Source organism: Anas platyrhynchos, chromosome 15, assembly GCF_047663525.1.
Source record: "Anas platyrhynchos isolate ZD024472 breed Pekin duck chromosome 15, IASCAAS_PekinDuck_T2T, whole genome shotgun sequence".
In the NCBI taxonomy this organism is placed as follows: Eukaryota; Metazoa; Chordata; class Aves; order Anseriformes; family Anatidae; genus Anas; species Anas platyrhynchos.
The window spans coordinates 14,744,885-14,771,852 of NC_092601.1; the positions used below are offsets into that span (position 1 = coordinate 14,744,885).

The following is a 26,968-nucleotide window of genomic DNA, read 5'->3' on the forward strand; positions in this document are numbered from 1 at the left end:
CCTTCCTTCATCTCCTCCTTCTCCCTTTCCCCTCTAATCCTCTCGTACCGTGAACACATGCTTGTTTAGCATCCCTTGCTGCCAGCCCTCTCCCCGGCAGCTTTCTCGCCTCTCCCCATGCGTGAACGTGTGCGTGGCCATGGGGGCTGCTCCTGCTCGCTCCTCCCCGGCTGGCTCCGTGGTGCTGCACATTTCTTCTGTGAATCCGGCCTCTTCCCCCCAGCTGGCAATCCAGCGGCTTAAAGTGGGTCAGCATGAGGGGAAGGCAGGGCCCAGGGGGAATGCAGGCACCAGAGGACGTGGGTGCCAGCTTATGGGGCAGGAGGGAGAGGGAAAGGCGAGGGCGGTGTTCTTAAAAAGAGGGGATTTTCCAGGATTTTGAAAATGTGTGCAAAATGTGATTAATGAAATCCCAGTGCTCAGTACCCTCTCCTTATCAAGCCATGCTGTGAGCAGAGGTTCTCCCTTCTCAGCAGCAGCCCTGCCATACAGAGCCCTCTGTGGGGACACAAGAGGTTGTGTTGGGCTATCTCAGCATGGCTTCATGTCCCTGAGAAATGCTGGTAGGATCTTGTCCTGCCCGGGCCTTACAATCCGTGAAGCAATTGTCTCTTGCACGTGTGGTGGGCTCCAGGAGTGTTGTGGAGAGCTGCTGCTCCATGCTTCGAGCGTGTGTCCTCAAGCCCTTCTGTGTAACCTCAGAGCCATGTCTTTCACATTTGGAGGGCTCCTTCTGGTACCTGGGGCCTGTCCTTGCCTCTGGCTGACATGGTGCTTATTGGGAGAGGTGCTGCTCCCCTTCCTCGGGGTCACAGCTTAGTTGGGACCTTCTTGTTGATAAAAGTCAAAAAACAAGGCCTGGTGCACAAGGCCAGGCCCAGAGGCAGGAAGGCCGGCAGCTCCCTGTGGAGCTGAGCACCGAGGAGCCGTCCACCATCCTCCGGAGCCTGACCAAGGCCTGCACATGTCCCCCGTGGTCCCCACACTTGTCCCCTTGGACCACGTGTGTCCATAGCACAGGAATACATTTTAGCTGACACCAGTTCTGCAGAATTTCCCGTGCATGCAGCCAATGCACCTGGAGCCGTTCCCAGATGTCTCTCCTTATTAATGCCCCCTTAGCAATTTTCTGAGGACCAGCCTCCATCTCCAGCATTAAAAACAGTCCCTTCCTCTTTGATTTATGGATATTAATCCATGCCAGCAGGCAAGAGGCATGACATGTCTACATAATATATTCATTATTAAATTGTTTTTGTTCCTTTCCTTTCTCCTCCACCTCTAAGGCTGCACCTTTCTTATCTCTCCGCAACATTTGCAACTGCATGCTGCACTCAGAAAGACGTCTTCCAACACAGAGCAGTCAGCAACCTTTGCTAGGTCAAACTTAGAAGTCCCCGCTTCCTCCCTAAAGGCCGTGTTCAGACTCTGGCACAGAGCAGACCCTCTCGGCCCCATTTCCCCTCACGTCCCCACTGCAGTGCCGTGCTCGGGATAAGTGTTGGTGTGGCCAGGACAGCGGGACACCCGCAGCCCTGCATCGTTTGCTCTGATCATAACATGGGGCAGGCCAACTGCGTGAGCCTGCTGGCAGCCGGGCCTGACACAGCGCCCAGGCGAGGATCCAGCAAGTGAGAGTTGCTTCTGCAGGCGTTCAGATGCTGGCTCTGGATCAGTAATGGCTAATGCTGCCCAGCGCTCTGACTCAGGCACCAAAATCCAGGGAAAATTGCGTGAGCTCCACTGCTCCACTCCCCCACCTGCTCAAGGTGCCTGGCTCTGGGCAGTGCCCTGCTGCTCGGGGCAGACTGGATTTTAGCACTGGGTTTCCAGTGAGATCCCCATGTGATGGACTGGGAGGAGAGGAAGCAAAGATCTCAGGACCTCAGTATGCGGCTGCTTTCATTTCCCTTTCACATGTCTGTGCTGTATGAGTTCTCAGCCTGCTCAGCACTCTCTGGACTCCTCATGATGTTCCTGCAAGGGGTAATTCCCCACCACAGCTTTGAGTGGGACCTGGTTTGGAGCAGCCCGTGCACTGGGATAACCCAATGCTCTCTCCCAGCCCTGACGCCTGGTGGTGATGCTCTTCATCCTGCTGAGGTGCCCTGCTCCACAGGGCAGTTTCTGCAGCCCCATCTCCCTGCTCCAGCCACTTGTTCTGGTCAGGGAGTGGAGGACAGGACATTTTGGGGATCCCGTCCCTCTAATCCCAAGCTTCCCAGGCCTCTCAGCACACTCAGTGCCCATCTCTGGACCTCGCCAGCAGCAGTGTGGCAGCTGTGATGGAAAGGAGAAGCAGAGTTATCTCAGATGACCCCCCTCAATAACCCAAATCCAAAAAGTCCCTGCAACTTGTGTGCCTGCCCACCGGGCTGCTGGGGACCACATCTCTTAGCACAGCACCTTTCCAGTGGCAGGTGCCCACAGTGAGCAGAGGAGCTCTGTACACACCAGCTCCTCTCTGGAAATTGTGCTTTTCCCTTTTGACAGAACTAGAAAGCCAAGCTATCCCAACTGGCTGTGCCCATCACAACACAGCCTGTCCCATCCCTGCTCCCCAGCTCCACCAGGGCACAGCACTGGTTTCTCCAGCCCTCCCATCGCCCTGCTGCACTACAGCGGCTGAAGGGGAAGAGTGCAGCTGGAAACTGATGGCAGAGCTGATGTGAAGCAGCAGGACATTAGCAACTTTGGGAGCTCGAGAGCAGTTTGAAAAATATTTTTGTTTCTGTTGGTGAAAATGAATCTGTCCCAGTGGCAATAAGGCTGCTTTTGTTCAGCGGGCTCTTAGCAGTGATTATTGTTGTTTTTCAATTTAAAAACCAGACGGTCTATTTATAAAGTATAGCATGTGGATTGAGATTTTTTTTTGTTTGTTTGTTTTCTTTAACCAAGTCTTTAAGACGTGCTCTCTGTTCCACTGATGATAACCCAGGGAAGCAGGAGGGGACCTGCAGACCCCTCAGTGAAATGAGAAGCAAAGCTCAGTTCAATCAGCAAGGCTGCAGCAATGCTTTGGAGCATCTGTGGAAGATCCTAGGTGGGAAAGGTGAGGGGCTGTAGCTGGGGAGTGCTCTTGGTGGTGGTAGAAGGGCCCTGCACACAGATGCAGAGTCCCTGGGGCACCTATGGCCGCACTGCTGCCTGCCTTGTTCTCCCTTGTCCAAAGTGGAGGCTGATCAGAGCTGCCCGCAGCACCATCTGCAGCACTCTGCATGGAGACCAGCAGGAAAGCCAGACTCCGTCTTCGGCCTGGCACTGCACCCATGTTGGCAGAGACCTCTGAAAGGTAGCTGGTGCCCATGGTGCTGAGGTGATGGCAAGAAGGAAAGCTGTCCCCAGGGGCATGAGGGGATCCGGCAGAGCGTTGCTGTAGGTTCTGGACAGGGCTGACAAGCTCTTGCAGGCATAACATGAACATCTCTACACGCTTTGGGCATTGGCCCAGCATTGGCCTGGCAGGGCCCCTTCCCGTGCAGCAGCATGGATCATGCTGGCACGCCAGCCCAGGGTGCCAGTCAGCTAGCAGGGCTTGCTTTCTTCTCCCAGTGCAAGGCATTCAGAGTGTCCTGGCTTTGGAAACTTTATCATATAAACTTTGTAAGGTGCAGGTGCCAAACAGCTTGCTGCAGCAGTACTGGAGGCTCTGGTCTGGGTGCTCTTGAATGCTCCCATGTAGGGTATGGGCTGCTTTGGCACATCAGAGAATCGCTTTCCATGCATGGTCCACCATCACCACAAGGACTGAACAGGAGAGAAAACAGAGTCCTGTTTGCACACGAATGACCCAGTTGCCCAACCTTCAGCCCTCCTGTTGACCCAAGCTGCTTGTGGCAGACTTTGCAGCAGATACATCTTCTGCAGGCTGCCTCAAGTCCATGACCAGCCCAGCAGCCCCGGCTCTGCTGCCATAGCCATGCTAAGCTTTTGTTCCCCTTCTTACTGCTGCTTATCTCACAGTGCTTCTGTCTCCGTTTCCCCACATAGCCCCTTTTACTCCCACCGTTTAGTTATTTTCTTAATTAAATATAGATTATGGCACTGGGAATAGGGATTATTACTTATTCATAAGCTACTTAGATTTTAAAGTGTGTGCAGAGCAAGGCTTATCACACGTCTGTGTCTGCATCATTACCATGTCAAGGGCCAGGGTGAGCTCGTACGGCTTTACCCATCCCCTGCTCCTCTCCTCTTCCCAAGCTCTCCCCACCCAGAGGAGCTCGCCCATCTCTCCCTTGCCACCCCTTTTCCAGCTGAGGCCTGCCAGCCTTTTCCCAAGGAACCAATTTTCACTCCCGAGCTGTTCTGGCCCCCCCATTACGCCTCTGCTTTGCCCCCTCCCCAGGATTGTTTGCCTCTCCCTATGGCGCTTTCCCCAGCTCTCCCACAGCGCTCACAGCTGAAGCTTGCCCGTTTTGCCTGCCCCCCACGGAAGAACAGGGGCTTCTTAGGAGGCAGCTCTGCAGGAGGTGCTTTTCTGCACGGTTTTCTAGGAATTTTCTCCTGGTACCCGGGTTTTTGTTGCCTGAGCTGCAGCCTGCCTTGGGGGGCAGAAGGAGGAGGCAGGGGAAGGTGCTGTTGGCATGCCAGTGGGAGAATGCAGGACAGGAGGGGGTTCTGTGGGTGGGTGCTCCCCAAAAACCTCGTAGTTTTGTAGTGTGCCCAAACAGAAGGGTCATGAGCTGTTTCCTATACTGTAGGACAAGCACCTGCTTCCCAGGCCCCTTCCTCTGCAGTGGAGCAATTATAACAATAAAACCTCTAACCTGGTTGGTGCACACCAGGGTGGACTCTGGTCTCTGTCTTAGACCAGCTTTTGCTGTCCCCAAATACATGTAGTGCCATTAACATCTGATACTGCAGGGTTTCTCATGGCCCGCTGGCAAGTCCCAAAGGGGGAAGGGGGCAGCTCACCACACATCAGCCCTAAAAGAAAGAGAAAACCTTAAATCCCAGGCTCATCTCCCCTCTGCCTTCCCACCACCAAGGCTGTCCCCAGGGCTGCAGCAGGGTCCCAGCATCTTGCAGCGGGTAAAACCTCTATCCTCTGCTGTCCCCCTGTGTGGTTCTTTCTGACTCTTTTAAGGCCTTCTGCAAAGTCCTGGCTTGATAGCCCCAAGGACTAAAGACCTTTTGTCAACAGAGCAGATGCGAGACAAGCTGCTGCAAGATTTCTCAGAGCAAAATGATCTTGATAAATTGGAGAAATGGCCTGAAATCAATACACTGAAATTCAATAAAGTCAAGTGCAAAGTGTTTCACTTAGGAAGGCGATATCAAAATCGCAGATATAAGATGGGGAAGAACTGGTAAGCCAGCAGGAGAGCGGCCAAGGCTCAGGCAGCAGAGTAGCCCTCAAACTGAGCAGCAGACAATAACCTGATGCTTTAGGAAAGGAAAGAAAAGGCACATCTTGCCCGGAGATGTATTAATAGTTTCGGGTGGAAGACAGCAAGGTAATTTATTTGGCTCTATTCAGTGCTGGTGAGGCATCAGCAGGAGACATATATCTCCGGGTTTGGCCATCACAACTTTCAGCGATTCAGACAAATTGAGAGAGTTCAGAGAGTTTGGAAAACATGCTCCAGGAAGATGGACTGCAGGTGTTGGGTTTGTGCTCCGGGACAGAAACAGCTGAAGGCAGGAGGATGTGTAACATTCATCCAGCATGGAAGAGGCAGTTATAAAGATGATGGTGATCAATTGGTAGATGGTTGGATAGGATGTAATGGGTTTAAAGTACAGCCAGGAGGTCATGGGTTAGATATCTGGGGAAGGCTTCCTAAGAGTAAGGTTGGCCATGAAATGGTGCAGGCTGTAAAGGGTGCATGGGAGCCCTGTCCCTGGATGGCTTCAAGATCCTAAAGAGCCTACCGGGGTCTAAGACTGGGGGAGAAGTTGGTGATGGGAATGGCTTTGCCATGAGAAATTGGAGATGACTTTGCCATGAACAAGTTGCCCATGGTAACATCTGAGAAGGGTCTGCACCACCCATCCCACTGATGTGCCTGTGGTGATTCTGTGACTGATCGTGCAGAAACCTTTAGGGCCAGGGCACCCTGCCCCAACAGCAGGGCCGAGGGCTGATGGGGTGCTCACATGTGGCTCACGCAGAGGGAGTGACCTGGGGGCACCCCGAGCTCCGGGCAGGGTGGCATGGCCGCTGGTGGGACGTGCCCACCAGGAAGCTCCTCCATCCACATGGGGCTCACCCATGCCTGTGCTTGCAATAAAACAAATCAGAAGCCAAAACCATCCAGCCAGGTGTCTCCAGGGATGCTTTGCTGTTACATCCCTGTGGCTTCACTGAGCTGATTTTCAGCAGTTTGGTGGCTGGCTGCAGCCTGGTGCTCTCCTCCAAATCAATCCCTCTCAGTTGCATTTTTGATCATAATTAATGTTTGCTGTGTAATTACATTGATTTTTAATGTACTCTGAGAGATGAGGGGAATTCAGAGCCTGGATGCGTCAGCTGAGCCAAAGGGGAGAGCGGCAGGGGCTGCGGCAGGGATGTGCAAGGCGGGGGGAGCTGCTTAAATACCCTGGGTTACCCAGGGCTTTGCAGAGCTGCACAGACACAGGGCTGCACGTGGAAATGGTTGAGCTGCTGCTCCTTTTTTTTTTTTTTTCCCTGGTCAAAACCGCTCCCCTGGCTGGAGGTGCTGTAAGGAGGCAGCCTGTGGTGGGAGCCTCGGCACACAGCGCTGCCAAAATCCTGAGGATTTAGGTAGCAACACCAGCAACAAGCTTAGGGATCCTGTTACTCTCCCTGGGGGTGCTGGGGCTCTAGGTGTTGTGGTGAAGGAGGTGGGTGTCCAGGGAGGTCTGGGGTGTGAACATCACCAGCAAAGAAGAAGGAGAAGCCAAATCCCTGGGCTGGGGAGGCATCCGGCACTCCACACACCTACCGGCAGGAATTGGGGCCAAAGAGACAGTGCAAACTCATCATCTGCACATCTCTGAGCTTTCCCCTTGTTAGAAAGGATGTCGCTCAGATTTTTTTTTAACGGTGTCTCGTTTTGCATCGCCTGTTAATTACGTGCCCTCTGAGGATCGCTCCTGCCTGAGCAGTTCAACGGAGGCCACACAGCACCAGCTCGGCGTTGCCCAGACGGGAACGCTGTGACAATCGCTGCTGAAAAGCAGCCTTGTCTCACACAGGTGTTATTAAGCAGCCGCAGATGTTATACATTTTTTTCAATTAAAACCCAGAAATTAAAAAATAAATAATAATAATAACGAGGCAAGCGCTGCACTCGGCAGAGACAAAGGAGCCAAGCCGCCAGCAGCATTGTGTGCTGGGCTCGAATCGCCACGCCGGGGGGGTGAAAACGCTCAGCTGGCCGAACAATGCGGCGGGCGAACATCTGCGGGGACTTTGTGTGAGAGCGCTGGTGCGCAAAACGTTGGAGTTGTGCATCGGCCAGGGGCCGCGGGCCCCGCTGCTCCCCCCTTCTTGCGGAGGTAGGACCGGGCGTGGAGCTGCGGGCGCTGGCGGCCGCTCCTCGCATTTGGGTGGACGTCGCGGGAATTGGAAATGAGCCCTCTGAGTAGTGCTGCCAGCCCGTTGGTATAACAAGTTGTCTTTGGAGCTGGAGAGGTGCGGTGCACGGAGGTGGCTCTCCGTTCTGTGTGGCGTGCGTGCCCTAAATGCAATTATTTGGCTCCTACCATGTCTGATATTATTATTGTTCTTGCTATCTTCGGTACTTTTATGGCCCCATCACCATAGTAACTGAGCATCTCGAAACCCTGTAAGGAGGGAATAATATTATTCCCAGTGTAGAGTTGGGGGAAGCGAGCAACAGCGAGGCGCAGAGCTGGGGCCATAGGAGGGCTTGGACAGGCCTGACCACAACCAGGCACTTGGGGACTGTTCTCCAGCTCCTTCCAATGTTAAGCAACCACCCGAACTTTTCCTGGGCACCCCCAGGCCATGTTTCCATTCAATTTTCTTCCTCCCCTCTTGCATTAGCTAGGTAACAACCTCCCAGGTGGAGCTGCTCCCTCCATGGCTCCCCTTTGCTGTCCCTTGCCACCATCCAACGGGCACCCTTGGAGGTGGGGTGGGCATGGGAAGCATTGCTTTGCTTTGCTGATGACCTTCCACTTTGCAGAGGCTATTTGAATGCATCTCAGGCCAGCCCCTGCTCCAATGCATCTTTAAAAGCAGTGTCAGAGAGAGACATGTCAGATTTTCTTCATCCCTGACATATTCCAGACTAATTTCCACCCTGGGGGTTTAGCTGCTTTTCCTGAGAGACAGCTGATAGCGACTCAGAAGGAAGGGCTTGAACCAAGGTCTTCTGCAGCACGGGCAAATGATTCAACAGGTAGGGAAGGGAGGCCAGCGTGGTGGCCAGACCCCTGAGATGGAAGCCCACCGGCCTGCTGGGGTTGCTCCCTGCCCGCTCTTCCCGCGCAGCCGTCCCGGCTCGCGGCGTTGCCATCACGTTCCCCGACACGCCAGCTCCTCGCTGCCTTTCCTGCCTCAGGTCATTCTGGAATAAAACAATCTTCAATTATTCCCTTCTGTTTTTTTCCCTTTTGTGCAATATATCATTTTTTAATTAAAAAAATGCCTCGTGGAAGTGTAACGGGCTATTAAATGTTTTGGTCCATAATTAACATCAAACCCCTGACTTAAAATCTTTATGGATTGAATGAGCTCCATTAGCTGCTACATGAGTAACACAGCACAGTGCTCCGAGGCTCACTGGGTTCAGATCACCCCATTTCCCCTAGAAACTAGCTGAGGAAAAGGTCCTCACTGGGGACTCGCTGCTCTAGTCCCCGCAGCCACCACCATGGGGATAAACCCCCCCTGCACACAGCTTTTTCCCCCCAGGAAAGGAGCCTGGAGCTGTGGGGAGGGCAGGATGCAATGCTTGAGGGGAGGTCTCTGTTCCTGCAGCACAAACCCCATGGGCACCACGTTTTGGCTCAGGCTGGAGCCTGTCCAGGTGTAGGGCACCCAACACGTAGGTTTGGGGCTGCCCACGTCCTCCATGGGTTGTCATTGATGCGTGTCACCGACACATGCTCGCTGCCTTCTGCAGAGGACTTGGTGGTGGAAGAGGTTTGAGTCACCTAGCAATTCTCAGCTTCTGCTCCAGCAAATTAATTCTGTTTCATACCCCTTTGTGCAGCCTTCCAGTGCTGGCTCTCACGGCAGGGACACATCTGCCGGGGCTGCTGGCAGAGTTCGAGTGTTCCCACCTATACTTTAAGGTGGAAATAACACTGGAGCTGCTGGACTGGCCTTTGACACTGCTGGATTATGGATGACCAGCTCTTGTTTGGGCTGATGAATGGAGCTGCCACCTTGCCAATTTATGGCATTATTCCTTCTGGGCATCTCCAGTGGCATGTTCGTTATGGCCGTCAGACACAAATTGACTCACTGCTGTATTCTTGGCTTTCTGAACAAAGCTGGACTTAGGAGATACGGGTGTTCTCATTAGGGTTTCACTGTGTACTTTGCTATTAGCCCGCTCTTGTTATGCAGCTCTGAACTGTCTTTCAGGCTCTGCTTGTATGTGGAATGAGCTGTCAGTCCAAAAAGCCTTGGCTGTGCCTCATAGCCTGGCCACTGCTCAAATGCCTTATAACAGGGATCAGAAGCAGGCCCTCCCTGAGGTACAAGATGGTCAACGTCCAGTGCTCTTCTAGTTTTCTCTTGATCCTACAATTAATTTTTCCTTTAAGTAAAGGAAGCTTGGTCCACCTGGGACAGGATCCCGCTGGGCTCTGCAGTGCCACACTGGCACAGTGGCTGGCCATCCTCGGTGACCCCTCTTCTCCTTCCAGCCCAGGAGAGCCCAAGGATGAAGGCCAGGCTCTAGCACTGCAGAGGAGACCTCATCTCCCCTGTGAGGGCAGCCTGGGACAGCACCGCCCTGCAAACACGAACAAGAGCGACTTGCTGCCATCATGCCCAGGAGCCACAGGCACAACTAGGGCAATCGGCAACCTGGGAAAAGAAAAGCTGAAGCAAGCTCGGCACCAGGGGCTACGTTAAAATTAGTCCAAGCCCCAGTGCGCTCCCATTGTGGTGTGGGAGGAAGCTGGGAGCATCTCACCCCAGGCAGGGCTCACCTGTCCCACAGCATCCCGGGTAGAACCAGGGGGCTGATTTAATAAGCTGGGTATTAATTGCATCCCAAAGCCCCCTCCTTGAGGCTGATGCTGGGCACTGAGGCTGAAAATAAATCACTTTACAGGGTTTTCATCTTTTCGCTGTTGTTGTTTTTATTTCTTATTTTTCTTCATTCTTTTGATTCTCATCTCAGATGTACTAAACTTTAAGTGAGCAGAAGTTGGGATACACAGCAGGGGGGAAGCAAGCAGAGAGTCTTCTGCTCTCCTCCACCTCACCAGCCTCTCTTCCCAGCTCTGAAGGTCAGCATCAAGGTTTGCTTCACATAGCTGAGAGCCTGCAGAGAAAACAAAGGCAGGTGAGGGTCCAGCTCCTCTGCTTCCATCCCTGCCCAGGGGTGGCATAAACTCACAGAGGCACCGCTTCAATCAGGAGAGCTTCTGCTGAGTCAGCTCCTTTGGAAACTTGGCCTTTCTGAGAGACTGCAGCTCTCAGAAACCCCGGCCAAGATTTTATGGGTAAATATAAAATGAATTAGGAGGCAGGTTTTAAAATAAAGGATTGCTTTTGGAATCCGGGGGGTAATAATAATTTCTCCCCAGAACACAGCATCTCTCAGTCTTCAGCCAGTGGTGCGCACTCAGCACCGCAGAGCTGCCGCTGGAAGCAGCTCGAGCAGCGCTGCTCCCAGACACGTGGCTGCCTGGTTTTTCTTTCTTCTTGCCTCTCCGGTGGCAAGAATCCTCTGAGCCGATTCAAAAACATCTCAGGGCAAGTCTGTCTGCTCAGAAAGCTGTGGTTCAACTCCACCTAATTGTTTGGAGGGGAGAGCTCAATCGCATTGATGTTTTGAGCACGGAGGTTATCAAGCAGGTGCTGTTTGGATGGTGTTATTTTGGCTTGTCTGTGTGGTGTGGCTGGGTGCTCGGCTCTGTCTTGCAACAGGGTGACTGAAATAGAAGGAGGGGAAAAAATCCATTTTGAAACATTTCTTTACTGCAAGGAAATAACCCAAAATGTTGACTTGTGCCCCCACAAAAATCAATTGTTGCTGTCTTGGAAGTTCTTACAAGCAGAGGTGGCTGGGATTCACCCACCCAGTGGTAGCAATTGCTGCAGAACGACCTCACTTTGGGCCACCCAGTAGCACCAAACCTCCTGTTTATCTCACCATAGGACATGCAGAGGATGCAGTCCTGCCCCAGCACATCGGCCTCTCCCCATGGTGATCCCAAGAGGTGTTTGCCAACCTGTCCCAAACCTGTGGGTGACAGCCCCCCTCTAGCTCCCAGGTGAACCACTGCCATGCTCTGCCAAGCCTTGGCCTCGCCGCTTTTGTCCCGGTGTCTAACCTGATTTCTCTCGCTGTAATTTAAGCCGATTATTTCTTGTCCTGTCCACCATGGACATAAAGAACAGATTATTCTCTTCCTCTTGGCAGCCGCCTTTTAAGCACTTGAAGACTGTTATCACATCTCTTCTTCCATCATCTCTTTTAGGCTAAATAACCCAGTTCTTTCAATCTTTCTTTGTAGGTCATGTCTCCTAGACCTCTGATCATTCTCAGTGTTTCCCCCGTGCTGTCTGCAGCAGCGCTGCCTCCCTTTTGATATGAGTTCAGACCCTGCTCCAGCACAGACCTCACCAGCTCTGAACGGGACAGAAAGATGATGTAGAGAGCCTTGTAGGCTGCGCTGCTGCTCGCACACCCCAGGCGCTGTCTGCCTCTTGATGTGACACTGATAACTCACACCCAGCCCTAACCCGATATAATTCCTAGACCTTTTTCTGAGGCTTTGCCACCAATCACCAGCAGGCCTGGTGGCTCCCATGGGGTTTGGAGGTGAACTGAAAATGGCAGCAGTGAAGTGTCCTGAGTGTAGGTTGTGTCTTGTCAGTCTCCTCCCAGTCCTCATTTTGGTGGGTTCATGTACTCGAAGTACACCCTTGGTCAGGCTTTTGACAAGGCTGTGTGATACATGGGTTGGATGCCATTTGGTCTGTGCTGAAGAGGGCTTTTCAATGATCCTTTAAGTTGCTGGCTCCCATTGCCTCTTAAGTTTTTAGTGTTTTATCTCTTTCATGCACATCATTTCACAGTCTAAGACACATTTGTGTTTAACACTGGATAATCATCATTTCATGGAAAAAAAAAAAAAAAGGAAAGGAAAGGAAAAAAAGACGAGAATTAGTAATTTTCTGCAGTCCGCAGGGTACTGAAAAGCAGACCAGCATGGCCTGGCCCCACCCCTAGGAGCTAGGCATTTTTCCATGCCTAGATTTTTTTCTGTTAAAAACTGGAGGTTTCTGTCCAGAAGGACTTACTGGTGGAAAGCTGAAGGCTGGCTCCTGGGGCTCAGATCTAAAGGGACTTGATGCATCCTGGGGGAAGCACTTCCACCACCCCGCCGTGGAGTAAGCCTCTTGCTCCCAATGAACATTTGTCATTTACTCGAAGTGGAGAAGCCCCAGCCCCAGAGGTGCTGCTGCTCAGGGAGATCCAGGGAGGGGGCAAAGGAAACCCCCATGCTCCAGGTGAGCCTCTGAGCCTGGACCAGAGCTGACCACTCTGCCTTTCCTCCTGCCTCTCCTCCTCCCCAGGGGCTACCCCAGCACCAGCCTTGTTCTCGTGCCTGCAGCAGCTCTGGAAATCCCAGCCATGGGCAAGGTCTCAAGGGGAACAAAATGCAGGTCACTGCTGGGACAGACTCTGCAGGCGAGGCAGCGCACACAAAAGTACTCGGGCTCTGATAGTAATTAATGTGGACATTGCTGGTAATGGCAGAGCTGGTGCTTTAAGTGCACAGAGGCAGGAAATGAACCCCCATCAATTTTTAAGATGTTGGCTGTTTCCTGTAGAGACAGGAGCTGCTGGACCTCGGTATTCCTTAGGCAGCCCCTGCCCACAGCCAGCAGCCGGCAGAGGGGTGAATCGCTGTCCTCCTGCTCTGTGGGATGGACCTGCCCCATTGTCTGCAGGAGAGAGCCTTGGAAAACTCCAAATTCACCTTTAGAGCATGTACTAGCAATGCTCTGGGTAACAGTGGGGCCTTCAGCCACTCAATCAGGTGTGCGTGCATGAGGATAGATGAGGCTTGCTCTGCTGCTGCTTGCAGTTACTCAATAGATGCTTGCAACGGGTCCCAGCTTGGCAAAACATGCTCAACTGTGTGTGAGATCATTTCCACACCAAACCCTTCCCACGCAGAGGAGGAATTCCTTTTTGGCTGGGACCTGAGGGGGATCCCCATTGTTTGGGAAACTGCCCTGTTCCCACTGAGACCCAGGAGTCTTTTGTCCCCGGTTCCCACGGGGTCAGGACAGAGACTGTCGCAGAGCGGGTGTTTTTATGAACTGTCTGCTCTCTCCCTTTGCAGTTCTAATTACACTGTATATTTTGGAAATAAAAATGTCCTTTTCGATAATATCAGGCAGGAAGGCTCTCCAGCATTTCCAAGTGCAGAGAGGGGGAGAGACGAGTGATCAAAGGCAGGCTGTAATGAGCTGTGAGAGGCAAGCCCAAGGTCGCTGGGGGCAGAGGGGCCATCAGGATGCTCAGCCAGCTCCCAGCTCCTGCACCTTCCCCCATCCTCATCATTTGGGAATGCACACCCCAAACACACAGTGCTGGAGAGACAGCTGTCCCACGGGCACCATGGTTTAAATGTACACAACAGAGGGCAGAAATGTTTGTGTTACTTTACGGATGGGACAGGCGCTCACCACAGCCAAATCCCAAGGGGAAGGCATCCAGTTGCTGTCAAAGAGCTGGAAGCAGTGCAGGAGCCATCAGCTGGGAGAGGCACGGTCTTTGCAGCAAGCAGAGATCTAGGGCACTGATAAGTGTAAATCTAGGGCAGAGATCTAGATAATCAAGGAACAGAGAGCCAGGATGTGGGCAAAGAGCTGAGATGTAGGGCATGGAGGAGCAGAGATGATGGCAGTCGAGGAGCCACGATGTAGGTTAAGCAAGAAGCAGAACTCGAGGGCATAGAGGAGCAGAGGGCTAGGTGACCAAGGAGCTAGGATCTAGGGCATCAAGAAGGGCTGTTTTAGGGCATAGAAGAGCAGAGATCTGGGGCACTGAGGAGCAGGACATTATCTGACAGGCATGCTGCCAGCACCACTCCCAGCTTCACAGCCTGATGCCAAGAGTTGCGCAGGAAGGTGGAGGTGGGAGTGATGCCCAGCCCCATGCTGGGAGCAGCCCTGCCCAACCTTTCACAGCCCAGGGGAGAAGAGGACAAATCTCCATGAGAAACCCCACAGCATGCAGTGAGCTCATGGGTTGCTCACGACAGCTGAGCCACGACTGGAAGCACAGGATGCTCCAAAGGGGACCACGAAGTCACTTCAGCCCATGGGAAGGAGCCTGCCTCCACATCACCAGCAGCAGTAAACACGATCCATCTGAAAAATAGAGTCACGTTAACAGTTATTGATCTATAACTTTTAACCAATTTCTTTTTTACAATATTGGATTGAGTCCTAATTTTAGCTTTTTATGTTCAGCACTAGGCAAACTCCATTCCATCAGCAAAAAACAGCCCCTATGGGCCAATCTGCATCTTCCATTGAGCTGAATGATATAGGGCTGGAACAATATTTTTCGACAGATCAGTTCCTGTTCAGGGTAGCAGTGGCCATTATGCAAATCAAGCTATAAGTTTAAAAGTCTGGAACCATCATATTTCTTTATTTCATTAACATCAATGCGAGCGGGAGAGTTAATACGACAGAATGAGCCCATTCCAGGGCTTACACAAAACGCTGCCCCTATCAGTTAACAAGATTGGTGATTTCCCCTCATGGGTGCTCCCAGCAGCTGCGCTGGGGGCACCGAGGCTTTCCTGGCAGCACAGCTGAGCGTGGGGTGGGTGACAAATGTCTCCGGGCAGATCTGTGAGCAGGAATCCTCTGCCGGAGCTGGCAGATGGCTGGGAAGGCCCCGCTCGGTACAGCAGGGGGGAGCCAGGATGCTGGGGGACACGCAAGGCATCAATTGCAAGGGCCCTGTTTCCCCCTGGGGATTTTGCTTTTTGCTCCCAAGAGAAGCTGCATAAAATCTCATACATGGTGTCTTCAGCCCCTAATTCAATACATTGGCCAGGAGAAGTTGTTTGGGCAGAGATGTGTTGAACGCAGACTGGATTGAGATTTACAGCAGGCATGGAGCACAGAGAGAGAGGTGGTAACCTCAGCTCCCCCCTGGTGCTGGATGCACACATTCTCCCAGCACAGCAGTGATATAAGGAGCTGAGGTCTGATACAACACAGGCATTGATGTTACCAAGTGCAGAGACCTGTGCTCCAGCACATGCCATGATGCCCCAGCAGTGACCATCCCTCCTCCTTCTCCATCACATCAGTGTTGTGTCAGCACCACAAGCATAAACCTTCACAGTCCTGTGCATCCCTCACCTCCACTCCAACAAGGCACATCCAGTCACTAAAACAGCAATTCAGAAAGATGCACACCCCTCTTTGTGGCCCCTTTCAGCTGAGGGTGTTAGCAGCCAGCTCCTCTTTACACATTAGGAAGATAAGGTACAGCACAAGGAAATTATGGGATCCGGAGGCTCAGCCCTTGCATTCATGCCTTAGGGAAGGGAGGTGGTGATACCTGGCTAGCCAAAAAAAGTCAACCCAATCTATGTGGTCCAGCAAGCCTGCAAAAAGCTGCCTCCCTTTACCCAGGCATACACCCTTTTCCAGCCAAATAACTCCCAGAAAAAGTCACAGACGTATGCGCACACACATACACGTACGTATTTGCAGAGATCTGGACAATAAAGATCACAGCATGCCATGCTAATGGATCCCAGCACTGTAATAGCTCCATTACAAATGGCAACGTCTCTGTGCATTACTGCTAAAGACTCTACCTTTTAGCGTTGAAACTTTTAATTGATTTTAAAATACACAATCAATCACAGTTAATCAAGGAATCATGAAGAAGCTATTGTACACAAATACACAAAGACAGCATATAAACCACAATTAATGACCACTTAAACAACAGTAGGAATGAAAATAGGATTATTTATTAGTGTTCATGAACAGTAATGGATGAAGTAATGAAGCAGTAACATGGGGGTGTGCTGGAAGCCAAAGTTTGCAATATTTTACACCAAGTGGTCATAAGCAACTTTTCCATGGGCAGGTCAATGACACAATGGCTCTCTCCCCATAACCAATGCAGCTGGACAACTTTGGCCTTAATTTTCAGGAGAGTGATTAAAATGCAGCCACCTTACCCCATCCCCGAGCTGAGGACAGCAAGCTGGGGCAGTGCAAAGGAGGTGACTTGCTTGGAGGCTCTCAGATCTCCCCTTGGCCACAGCTCCAGGTGGTCTGACCAGGATTTAGCACAAAAGGCTATTTGGCCTAAGCTGGCTTTATTCACACCCACGTGGCAAGCCCAGAGCCGTGCCCTCCCGAGGCACAGTCACCACCCAACCTGCTCCTGCAGGCACACCCGCTTTGTGCCCAGCTGCACACATGGCCACCATTTTGCAAACACCCCAAATTGCTTCACCAGCCATGCAAATGCATTCTTGCATCAGCATCAGAAACCCCAGACACTTCAGCACACATCCACAAAGCCACCCATGAGGATGCAAACATACACTGCCCCCAGGGACAGGCACAGGCAAGGGAGCCCAGCCGGCAAGAGGTGGCAGGTCCTGCTGTCCCCTACAAAAGGATGCTCATCTTGCTGCCATTCACTCAAAATTTGCAGCTTTGCACCAGATTAATTTAATTCCTCTAAATTAAAAAGCAGGACCCCACTCCCAGCTGCCTAGTGCAAAGGAGATGCCACGATGGAGTGATCTCTGGGAAGGAGAAAGGGGTAGTGCAGAGGAAACCTCACCCCATCGCACTGTTCCTTAGAAGACAAGTGCCATCTAACCCCAAAACTTGTCCTGGGAAGAAGTACGGGAACACACTGGGAGTGCAGGCATTTCTGTAGCGAGACAGAGGTGGCAAGCTTGACCAGCTTTCAGCACAAGATATTAGCTCCTAGTATTCATATCCCAACCCACAGCCTTATTGCACTGCTGAAGCTTAGCGTTGAAGGCCTCTGAAGGTGCTGATGGCAGATCAGACCCATAAACACATCTTTCTTGGCATTTCATGGCAGGGCTGAGGGTGCTGCAGCCCCTTGCTCCAAGCCCAGCCCGCCAGCAGCTCCCCTCCCCGCTCACACAGATCAGCACCTTCCTCTCCTTCATCGTCTCTTTTATTGGCTTGCAAGTTAGCCCCGGGATGTTTTATCACACCACAGCACATAATACAAATGAAAAACAAAGGGGAAAAGTTTGAATCATTTTTTTTTTTTTTTTTTTAATATATTCATCCCTGTGCAGGGAACAATGATCCATCTGATTAAATCTGCATGCTGGAGTTTATTAAACCGGGTTGGCCTCTCGCTTTCTCTCTCCTTTAGGCATGGACAAGCTCATTAAAATGAACACGCTCCGCTCCCTCCCCATGGCAATCCCGCTTCTCCCTGCCTGTGCTGCTGCTATCTTGTAGGCATCACCAGGAGCTGATGAACAGGGCTCTGCAGCTCAGCAGCCGAGCCTTGGTGTGACTTTTTGGCAAAGGGCAGGAGATGCCTTCAGATTACACCAGGGCCTCTTGGCTACTGTGAGCATGCAAACAAGGTGTAGGACAAGAGCTATTAAAAAACAGAGGCAAGGGAGCTAGGTGGTGGGGGGGCAGGGACTGAGCACCCCACTCCAGCCCTGGAGTGCCATTTACCCCTTCAGGGGCTTTTTCTCATCTGTAAAGTGGGTCTGATGGGCACTGCTCCTCCCGTCAGAATAATTAATGGGTGTAAAGTGCTTTGAATAAAGCACTAAGAATAAACTTATCAATAATGCCAAGGTGATGGGTGGGCGTAAAAGACTCTCCTCAGTGTTGGAGGCACCTGGGACCAGGTCCCTACAGGGGCTTCTGAGCCCGCTGGCAGCCACCTGCCCTGCAGCCCAGCTCTCCTTGGGACACCCCAGGAGGTCCCCTGCCCCCCAGCCACCCTCCCTCCTGGCATTTCCAGCAGGCCAACATTTGCTGCACCTCCTCCTTCTCCTCGGCAGCCCTGTAGATGCAACCTAAGTCTGTTACACCCCGGCAATAACAGTGGCTTAGGGCATATAATCCCTCCTTTACTTGACTTTGGGTTATTTTGAGCAGGAGATTAAAGGAGATTATCTGCATCACCTGAGATGCTGCACTTTCCATCTCTACCCCCTTCCCTCCATCCCTGGGGCTCACCCAGGCAGCAGAAATCCTCCTTCCTTCCCCCATCTTCCCATCTCAGGGCACCTGTATGGCCACAGAGCACTGCCACATTGTGATCCCTTATCACCAGCCTCTTTTTGTGGTCCTCACCCAGCCACCCCACAGCATCCTGCATGCCCAGGTCCTGGGCTGGGCCTGGGGATGCTCCTTCAACACAGGAAAGGGAAGGCAGGACACCCCAGCACACTGTGGCACTAACTGGGATCAGCTCCTCAAGGCTTCTCCTTGTGAAGGAGGTGGTATGAGGATAAAATGCCCCTTTGGGCACTAGGAGATTGCAGAACAGACCACTGGGTTCAACAGCAGCCACTCATCTCCACATTCAGAGAACAGAGACGGACTCCCTGCTTGCCATATCTCACACCATGAAAACCTCTGAAGTTGGTGTTTCTTGCCCAAGAAGGAATCCCCATCCCTGAGCAGCACCAGTCTCAGGCATCACCTACCTGGCCAAGGCAGCAAACTCCTTCCCATGTTTTGGGGACCGCATGCTGCTCTCCAGCTCACTTCAGCTTGGATTTAGCAAAGCACTCAAGTGCTGGTTTGAATTCCTCCCAAAGCCTTGCTGAAATCAGCAGCTTTGATGAATCAAGGCCTAAACCAGCAGAGCTGTTAGCAGTGACCAAGACAGTCAATTATCTCTCCTATCCGAGGGAAAGGGAGGGATGCTTTAGCATCCTGGGGGTGGGGAGCAGCTACCAAGCAGCAATAGTTCTCCTGGAAAGCAAACACCCACACGTGGCATCCCACCGAGACACGTGTGACCCATGCTCAAGCTCATGGCACGCTCACACCTTCATGGGCTGTTTTTCCTCATTTCAGACTACACCAGGCTAGAATCCATCTGCCACCCTGGAAATTAATAGCAATCATTAAACAAAAAGAGCTGGCAAAAAGAAGCCCGAGGTGAAAAGCAGCTATTTCTGCCAGAAAAAAAATTAAAACTATTTAGACATACAGAAAGTCATTTATTACTGTGAAGTCCTCCCTCCACCTGGGGTTTAAATCTCATTACAGTTTGTCCAAAACAGATGTTACCCTTTTAGCAGTAGATTATTAACGATAAACTCAATTCCTCCAGAGATGGTGGGTGTTCTGGGTTCACTTGTTTTTTCAACTTGGGTAACCTCTGCATGAAATGTTTATGAAAAGGACAGGCAATCCGAGTCCTGGCACCGTTCCCTGCTTCTATTGTTTGGGCCCTCTGAAGTTTTCCATTCCACTCTCCACATCTTTTGTGGGCCTGTGAAAGAGAAGGGAAAACACAGGGGCCCAGATGGTGACCGCAGACGCTTTTGAGGATCAGGTATGACGTTGAGGAAGGGCTTTCATGTACCACAAAACCATGCCAATGCACAGACACCTCCTGCTGCTGCCCTTCCCCAGCAACCTGGCATTAACCGTGATCAAACAAAAGCAGGACCTCTTGGATGGACCCTGGCGTGTACACGACCCATTTTTCCAAATTTCTCTGCCACTTGGTTGGGTTTTACGCCTGCTGGCACCATGCAGGAGCCCCAGTGGTCCTCATCTGTGGCTGAGCATCCCCCATGGACAGAGGTGGGCTCTGCTTATTACCACGAGGGAGGGGGCACACTTCAGTGGGAGAGCAGCTGACACCCAGTTTAACCAGCTAAGCCCATGGTATAGCTGTATCCTTGTTCTGTTTAGATCTAACATAGCAAAGACACAAGCTCAGGAACCTAGAAGCCCCATTAACCATGCTGTAAACACGATCAGATGAAACATTAATATCAGCTCCACACGAATACGGCCATCTGGCTGCCCAGCCATCTTCCTGACCACTTTGGGTAGGAGGAATTGCATTCCTAGCACTCTCCAGAGACCCTGTTAAATAGATATTCTCATGATGCCTCTCACAGCACGCCTGGGAAGCTGGCAGGTGCCAGCTATTTTTCCACTATTGACGGTGAAGTCAGTGCCAGCATCCCAGGGCTCCCTCAGAAAACACTTTTTGTGCCCCATACTTTTTTTTTTGTGACCCATATCCACCTCCCTGAAGGTGCAGGGTATCCCTGGGATGAGCCCATTGCTTGTCTGCTCGAGTTGTGCCAAAGGCATGGCTGCATAGCTGCAGGGGCTGTGCTGGAGGAAGGAGAAGACTCTTATAGATGAACTTAACTGCTTTCAGCTGCCTCGGACTGAGCCATAACGTGGATGACAACACCATGCCTCTAAGCCGTTTGTGTCCCCTGGAAGCACCGATTCCAGCCTGTAATCCCACCCACAGCATGTGCACATCCAAGTGCAACATCTGGTAGCAGTGCCCTGGAGGCACAGGCTGTTCTAGAGCTATTGTATTTGCTCCAGAACAGGATGTATTCGTGGTCTGCTAGGGATTCCTGGCCAGAGGGAGCATTGTGTGAAATTTTTAGCAGGGCATTGAGTGTGTATTTCCACCACTGGAGTATCATAGACCTGCAGCCAGTTACAATATTGTCTAAAAACAAAACACCTGTTCAGGTTAAGAGGTGAGGAGACAGGCAGGGCTGGAAATCTCACATAGGACCTATTTTGACCTAGGGAAGGAGAAGAGGGCCCCTGCTCCCAGAGCCCCCGGAGCCAACAAACCCAAACTCCTCCATGTGCAGCAGCAGGGCCACGCTGGGTAAGATGTGCGTGGAAAGTGATCACACTTGGTTTTCTCTGCAATGCTGTTACCCTGAATAAACATTACATTGGATTTGGAGAGCTGCCCAGATGATCATTAACCTTCTCCTGGCCCGTGACAGGAAGCCAGCCTGCAGCACTGAGCTAAAATTAGGCCTGTAGGGCACTGGGTCTTGCCAGATATTGCTATATCTGGGCACAACCCCCCTCCAAAAACAGCCAGAGGAGCCCTAGGCTGGGCTCCTTGGCTGCAGAGAAGTGGATCATTAAATCACAGAATAATTTTGGGTGGAAGAGACATCTGGAAAGCTTCTCCAGCACCATCAGGAGAAGCAAAACCAACTCGAAAGGTGAACAAGAGGTTAGCAGATGTGTTTGCTTACAGCAAGCCATGGCAATCCCTGGGTGCAGAAGAACGCTTGCAGATGGAAAGGTGAGGTCCCTCTTACCTACCAGGGGATCAGGGCAGGCCACTGCCATGAAGTCCTGCATGTGCTGCATGTTTTCATGTCCATCTGCCAATATGCAGTAGTACAATCCACCCAGAAACTGCCACTGAGCTCAGCACTGCCCAAACACCCACAGCTTCTGGCTCAAGGCTCCCTCACGGGGAAAGGGAAGGACAGAGAGGGAAAAGTGCTTCTGAAAGCAAGACCCTACAACCAAAAATATCAGCGCAAACAAAACACTGTGCTATAGCATAAAAGGGCAAGCTGTAGTACTTGCACCTCTAAAAGAGATTTCTTACAAGCTAATCATTTCATGGATTCACCACCAGACTTAATTCCATACAGAAGAGGCTATTCCTGCCTGGGATGCAAAGGGTTATGCAGGCTTCCTGGAACAATACATTAACAAAAGAAAGCAGTAAAAGCCCCTTTCAAATAGCACTGAGGATCTGAGCAGGGATGACAATGCAGAGACAAGGCTCAGCTCAGTTTGTCAGCGCTGAGGAACACCAGCAGCTTTGCTTCCAGCACGGGGCGGTTCCCTCCATTGTATCAGTGCTGGAAAAAACACTTTGATCTCCAGCAGTATTTACTGGGGGGGGGAAAGGGAGTCCTGCTTCTGCACCAGACCTCTGCTTTCCCCCAGCCTAACGTGGCCATGACTATCCCATAATGAAGCTGTGATTCAGGCTGATTATCTCTAAGGAAGAGCACCACGAAGTAAATACTAGAGAGGCTCTCATGGAAACACACTTTTCTTATTACTACTGTTCTACCTGATTAGAGCTCTCAGTTCTCCACATCCCCGAAAATCTTTGTCCTCTTCACCTCCCTCTAACTCTTCCCCTCTAATTGCACTCCTCAGCTCTTTGAGGGCTCAGCTGCACCGTCACAGGCTGGAGCTGACATTTTGTCCGCTCGTGCTGATATTTCAGAAAGCTGGTTTAATGCACAGGTAACCAGCTGGGCTTAAGAGGTTGTTCACCAGGAAGATCATTTATGCATTTACTTAAACTCAGCAGAGAATTTTGCTCAGTGGCCCACAGCAGCACGAGATAGGGTTGTCATCTCAATAGACCCTGGATGCTAAGCAGCCTGAGACAGATGTAAATGACTTCAGACTGCAGCTGAAGGAAAAGCAGAATGTCTGTATTTTCTGAAGTCCCTTTTCTGAAGTCCCCAGAGCTGACCTGGCTCGCAAACATTATTTTAATCCACAATGTATTTCACCATAGAACAAAAAAGGGTGCCTAAAAATGTTTACGTGAACAGGCTCCTTTTGACCGTTCCCAAATTGCAGTGCTGGCCTCAGCATGGCCAGTGGAGAAGGTGAAGGAATGATAGCTCTGAACTGTGGCTCTCATCAGACTCCGCATCACCCACAGCTTACAGCTAAATTGGCCTGAAATCAAGTATTGCGATGGAAGCTTTCAAGAAAGACCACTGTTTTTCAGCCAAGGGTTTAATTTTGCAGAAATCACATTTTCCACCAGAAATCCATTTTGCTGAGGAATTCCACACACAACCAGCTGCAGAACAAGCTGTCCCCTGTGGCACCCCATGTCAGGCAGCAGCAGGGGCTGGCTTCCCAAAGGAAAGGCACAGCAGGAACTGGGGTGAGCCCAGCAGAGGGGATTCCTTTCCCAGCCACGGTTACATGGACACAGCAGGCAGGGAAGGTGACGGTAACAAGGTCCATTGATATCCATGAGAAAGACAAGAGATGAACCAAGTAGGGCCCATCCAAGGAGTGCAGCCAGGAGCAGAAGGAGATGGGGTGAGATACAGCACCAGGCACCAGTTATAATCCAGTCAGGAGCCACCTACCACAAAGGCTTGAGGTCTATCCCAGAGGCAGGACCAGGAGCAGGACTGGAGACAGGCAGAAAGCAGCCAAGTGGCCAGGGCTAAGCTTAAATGGAGCTCCTGAGGCCATGGGAAGAGGGTGGAGGTGGAGGCCCCAGGTGAGGCTGGTCAGGACCATTAAGGCCTTATCAGTGCCTTCAGGGCCTTAGCACCCTATAACATCCATAAGTGTCAATACAACTGTCAGTAATGCCCCTGTATAGATACCGCACGTATGATTTCTGTTTGTTTCTCCCTACCTATGCTCAGAAAGTACTCTCTTCATCATCCTTCCCACCTGGCTACTCGCCATCTACTCGCAAGGTCTCAGTAGGAGCTGTCCTGCACACCGTGCTGGGCACCTGTCTCTCAGCCCACTTTTACCTCTTTGCTTCATTCCTTCTTCATCTCTCTTCAAAACTCAGTGGAAAACCTCTCTCTTCTCCTTTGCTGATTATTTCTTAAATAATAAATACCAGCAGGAGAGTAGAATTGACTGGAGAGCTCTATTATCTAACCCTGCGAGTTATTTGAGAATAAGGCTGGGATGCACAAAGTGCTGCCTAAACCCTATCTGTGGAGACAATATTAGCACTGGGATCTCTGGATGGGAAACGAACTTGGGTTTTACAGGGCTGGGCATTTTTATTATTCAGCATGGTAGTGATGCTAACCAACACAGCCCAGATGGAGGCGTGTAGCAAACACCAGGAATACAAATGAGCAGAAAAACCTGCCTGGAAGCCTCAATTCCACACCTGACGTCTACAGAATGGACGTCAAGCCATTTAGGAGAGCGTTCATCACTAATACATGTAAATGTTTTCTGTGCCATCCTAAAGCTGTAGCCTCAGATTATTTTACACATAATGAAGAGCCAAGGTTCATTTTAACATTTGGTGCCTGTTAGCCAAATTTTCCGTCCCCACCTCTTTGGGCGATTAAACATTTATCGTCTGTAATGTATCGTTCCCATTTTGCTACGTCCCTCTTTGTAGTGGAGCTCCTTTGTTTATTGATAAAATGACCTGAGTGGATGTAAAAGAGGATCTAAGAGAAGCTGAAACGTGGCCAGATGGAGATGGAGCAGCTAGGGAGGATGAAGGTCTGGGGATGCAGGGATGCCGAGAGGGGAGCATCGTTGTGTGTGCGTATGTGCACACACACGAATGCGCCCATGTTAATCTGGCTCCTTGCCTTCGCTCAGCAAATCTAATCCACAGTTTGAAAGAACTCATTCAGTAGAATAACAAAATTAGGAACTGAGCGCCAAGATGGCATATTCTGTGTGCTGCCCGGCTCGCTCCCCCTCAACCCACCCAGCCCCCACGGCTGCTTTGTTTGCTTCCTTGCAGCTGCTGCTCTGGTTTAATTTACTGGGATGCCATTAGCTGGGAGCTGGAGGCAAAAACTTCCAGCCAGCCTGCACTGGTGTGAGCAGCCACAGTTTTGCCTTTTCCTTACCACCTCTGCTGCCGGAGGACAAGGCTGGTGTTGTTCATCCAGTGCAGGCTGCAGCCTCATGGAGATCACAAAATCGATTTGCTGCTGGGTTGTTGGCAAGAAGCAGGGCTGGAGAAGCAGGGACAGGTAGGAGGGGAGAGCATCAGTATCAGTGCTGAGGATCAGCAGGGCAAGGCATGGATCTGGGCTCCCGCGGGGACACTGAAGATCAGAGGCAGTGCGTAGCAGCAGCAAGCAGCAAGGAAGTTGTCACTGCCCATTTACTGGTCCCTGTGAGCCATGTAAGCCTGACATCTTCTCAGCTGGCCAGGGCCACCTTGCTGCCTTGTGAAAACAAAAGGAAAGGGAAGCACAGTGGTATCCACAGTGCACAGGTGACTCTCACAAGGAATATTTCCTGCCCCACGGCCTCCCCATGGCCACGGCCTGTTGTCATCGTCAGCCAGGGTTCAACATATCCCCACTTTAGTTTAATCATTTCAAAGCATTGCTGTTGTTTTCATTCCTCGCCTTTGCTTCTTTCACAATCAATGAAAAAGAATCCCGTATCTCCACTTTCCTGGTAGTTTTTCACTTTAGAGTTGTAGGTGGTTTGTCCCCAGGTTTTCCCTGGCAGCTCTGTGAAGGGTCAGAGGACTGGGAACAGTGGTGTGCAATTGGGTTACTGGGAGCACAAAGCCAGAACAGCTGGGCAAAGATGAATTGGTCAGGCAGGAGGGTTAAAACCCTAGGTTTTCCTCATGATTTTTCTGCAGTCTGTGGGAAGAAGAAGGTGGGGGGCCTCTCCCTCACTCTCCAGAGCCATGTCCCAGCCACCGGAGGTCAGGAACAGCACAAGCTGCTCATCCAACCAGCTGCTCTGTGTCTAACCTGCAAGAATCCCGACCAGGATTTCAGAAGCAGAAAAGGAAGATTAGATGGGAGATAAAATCAAAGGAGAAACCTCCCGGATCTCTGTTATCTGCTGTTAGGGGGATATGTGCTGGAACCATTGTGAGTGCCCCCGCTCCCATCCCGCCTCGGTGCCTGGCTGGTGCCGCACACCCACAGGCACCCGCGTCGGCGTGATGCTGGAAGGAGGCTTTCAGAAGCCAACGAGATAACAGTTATCTCCTCCATGCAAAGCAACAAGACCACTTCTCCACTCCCCAGTCATGTCCCGGCAATCTAATAAAAGGGGAGATTAGCCCCTCTTACATCTCCTTAATGCTGTCGTTTTATTCACACTTTGCAAAGCAAATAAACCAGCAAATTGCTTGCTTTAATGAGCTGAAATTAAACTCGGGCTGCTGATAAAATGCCTTTTCTCTTTTCTGTTGTTGGAAAGGACTCGTCTGATAGGCAAAGAAGAGAAAACACACAGCGGGAACCTACTGAATATGTCTGAGTCGCTTACGGTCACTCTTCTTCACCCCAGACACCCCCAATTAGATGAGGGAGGCACATGGGTGATGAGGAGGATACGGGGGCCAGCCTGGCAAGGTCCTTGGAGGGTCTTGTCTCTGCTCGTTGCTCACAGGATGGTCCTGCTCCATTAGCTAATGCCCTCTGATGTGGGCTGCAGGCTGTGGCTTCCCCAGGGACATGGCAACAGGAAGCTTTCCCCTGCAAGAAGAAGGCTGGTGTGGCTTTGCAGGAGATTCTTGCAGCAAAGAGAAGGGTTGTGGGCAAGGACTGTGATCTGCACAGCTGGGGCAACCCATTGGTGATGGCTCCGCAGGCCAGGACTACTCATCTCTACCCTTCTCCAACATCCTTACAGGCAGTGTGCACCCCACAGGAGGCCATCAGAGGGGCTGGGGACCAGGCTGATCCCTGTGGCAGAGGAGAACGGGCACATCCAGAGCCCAGCTCCCAGCTGGAGGGAGCGAAAGTCTCCACCTGCAGCTCAACACATCTGACTTGACTTTCATCTCAACGAGAGGAGCTCGGGGCAGTGTCATTCAGTCTCCCACAGCCCCGTGATGCACTGTCATTATCTCACGGAACTGGAGAGGAGACTGGAGAGCAGGGAGGTTAATTGAGTTGCCCAGTGCCGGGAGGGATGTGACGGCAGACAGCTCTCAGCCCAGCACTGCAGCCCATGCCTCCCCATTAATGGGGGAGTGTGTGTGGGGACACAGTCCCTGTCCCTTCCTCACCAGATCCAAGGACTCAGATGTGCCAAAAT

The 26,968-nt window shown here is 51.5% G+C and overlaps 1 protein-coding gene and 1 long non-coding RNA gene across 7 annotated transcripts in view; one reads left to right on the forward strand and one right to left on the reverse strand.

Annotated features, from left to right (window-relative positions):
- Positions 1–26,968, forward strand: part of ELFN1 (extracellular leucine rich repeat and fibronectin type III domain containing 1) — a 97,770-nt gene that overhangs the window by 65,707 nt on the left and 5,095 nt on the right. The gene's annotated exons all lie outside the window — the stretch shown is intronic.
- Positions 10,052–26,636, reverse strand: LOC106017270 (uncharacterized). 2 transcript variants are annotated; one of them, XR_001190635.5, is made up of 3 exons: positions 23,317–23,559; positions 11,455–14,512; positions 10,052–11,052 (listed from the first exon to the last, which is right to left on the reverse strand). It is a non-coding gene; the product is annotated as an uncharacterized lncRNA (long non-coding RNA). The 2 variants fall into 2 exon arrangements; XR_011803507.1 differs by lacking the exon at positions 10,052–11,052 and having other exon boundaries at positions 11,473–14,512; positions 23,317–26,636.